Source organism: Zonotrichia albicollis, unplaced genomic scaffold, assembly GCF_047830755.1.
Source record: "Zonotrichia albicollis isolate bZonAlb1 unplaced genomic scaffold, bZonAlb1.hap1 Scaffold_121, whole genome shotgun sequence".
Lineage (NCBI taxonomy): Eukaryota > Metazoa > Chordata > Aves > Passeriformes > Passerellidae > Zonotrichia > Zonotrichia albicollis.
In genome coordinates this window covers 754,729-757,050 of record NW_027428348.1, presented here as the reverse complement: position 1 = coordinate 757,050, position 2,322 = coordinate 754,729, and the positions used below count along the sequence as shown (strand labels likewise).

The 2,322-nt window shown below is 55.1% G+C and overlaps 1 non-coding gene across 1 annotated transcript; it reads right to left on the bottom strand.

Moving 5' to 3' along the window:
• Positions 1 to 1,424: 1,424 nt before the first annotated feature.
• On the bottom strand, positions 1,425 to 1,505 carry LOC141727373 (small nucleolar RNA SNORD45). The gene has a single exon (XR_012578397.1). It is a non-coding gene; the product is annotated as a small nucleolar RNA SNORD45 (small nucleolar RNA).
• Positions 1,506 to 2,322: the final 817 nt, after the last annotated feature.

Sequence of the window (2,322 nt, the reverse complement as noted above, 5' to 3'; positions counted from 1 at the left end):
TATTTCTATCTGCACCACCAAAAAAAAAAAAATTCAAATGAATATCTTTTGTGTGGTGTGTTATAAAGCTATGCTGCATTAATTTTCTTAAATAGTGTATTAAATATAGTTTTAGCTTGTAACAAAGCAGCAAAATAGAAACTCTGCTATGTAGAATACTATTTTTTTAAAGAAAGGCCTTGCACTGAGATAGCAGCCACAGGACACGTAAACCTTAGAGAGAAAGAGAATTTCTTGCCCCATTATCAGGAGAAATAAACTTCTTCCCACCTTACTCAGCCATCAGGATTCAGAGGAAGAAGCTGACACCGACCACACAGAATCCTGTGTTTGAATGGAATTTATGCATCGTGTATGAGATGTATAAATATGCAAGAGGCTGTTGTTTTTAAGGGTTAATCCTCTGTTAACCTGCGTAATTTTTCGGGCTTATTTTGACCCTGCTTTCCACAGCAGTCTCTCTCTCTGTTTTAGAGTTCAAAGGACCCCCTTATCTCTGTCCTTGGCTGAAGCAGATTCTTAGAGTACAGGCTTTGGTGAGAACAGGCAGTCAGACTAAATAGCAAGCTGCAGACTGAACTCACAGATGCACACTTCACCTCAGTCCAAATGGATTTCTACTCTGGAAAATTCCCCCTCTGCCTCAGAGCCCTTGCCTCAAAGTGGTCCCAGCCAGGCTTGAGCACTCGATGCCAGCAGAGGGAAAAGGAGTGAACTGCCCGTGCCTGGTGTGTCCATGCCCAAGGGCTCTGAGAGATGTTGAATTTTCATCTCTTTCTCTCACCTGTAGCTCTCCACGCCACTGGTCAGGATCCCCTCTGGGCACCAAGGCTTTTCCACGGGTCTCCCTTATGTGGCCGTGGGTCTTCCTGTTCCTCAGCACAGCTGTGACCAGACCACGGGGAAAAACTTCTGCAAAAAATGCGTATTTTATGATTGGCTTTTTGCAAATATTCAAATAAATATTACCTGTGTTATTTTAAAAAGTTATGCTGTATTAATGTTCCTAAATCGTGTGTTAACTATAGTTTTCGGTTACAACAATGGTAAAATAGAAACTCTGCTATGTAGAATACCTTTTTTTAAAAGAAAGGACTTGCACTGAGATAGCCACAGGACATCTAAATCTTTCAGAGAAAGAGAATTTATTACTGTCTTATCAGGAGAAACGAACTTTTTCCTGCCTCACTCAGCCGTGAAGGATTCAGAGGAAGAAGTTGAAGATGAAGGCAGTCAGACTAAAACGGAAGCTGCAGACTGAACTCACAGATGCACATTTCACCTCAATCCAAATGGATTTTTTCTCCTCTGGAAAATTCCCCCTCTGCCTCAGAGCCCTCTCCCCAGGCTGGGTCCCAGCCTGGCCTGAGCACTTGACGCCAGCAGTGGGAAAAGCTGCACTGCCAGAGGGAGCGGGGGCTGGCCAGGCCTCTGAGTAATTTTAGAGCTAAAGCGTGAGAGACATCAGCGCCGCTCAGATAATACATGCCAGTTCATCCCGGGCACGGCCACCGCCTCCTCCTCCTCCTGCTGCTGCTGCTGGGGCCCTCCCAGCCCGGAGCCGCCGTTCCCAGCGCCCAGGGCCGCTCTCTGTGGCTGCAGCCGGGCCCCGCCACAGCAGCCCTTGGCCCGGCGCTGGAGCCGGTGCCACTGTTGGCAGCAAAACCCGCCCCGGGCAGAGCCGCCCCGGCCCGGCCCTTCCCGCGGCCCCAGCTCGGCGCCGCCGTCATCGCCCTCAGCGCCCTCGGCCCTCCGCCGCCTCGCCGGGCCCGGCCCGGAGCCCTGGGCCTCAGCGTCCTTCGGGGCACCGCGCTCGGGGCAGCGACCGCTCGGGGCACCGCGGATCGGCCCAACCCTGCACCGGTCCCGCTCGGGTACCGCGGATCTGTCCGGCCATGTCCGGCCCCGCTCGGGCACTGCGGATCTGCCCGGCCCTACACCAGCCCCGCTCGGGCACCGCGGATCTGCCCGGCTTCCCCAGCCCCGCTCGGGCACCGCGGATCTGCCCAGCCATGCCCGGCCCCGCTCGGGCACCGCGGATCTGCCCGGACCCCCCCAGCCCCGCTCGCGCACCGCGGATCTGCCCAGCCCCGCACCAGCCCCGGGCCCGGCCCGCACCACGCACCCGCTGCCGCCGCCGCTCCGCTGCCAGGGACACGCGGCCGGAACGGGCAGGGCCAGGCTGGCAATGGGACCCGCCCGCAGCCGCCTCCGCCTGCCCCGGCACCAATCAGCGCCTTCCACCCACCGCAATGGGCATTTTGAATAAGGCGCGGTTTCTGATTGGCTTTTGGCGGATATTCAAACGAATACTTTATGTGT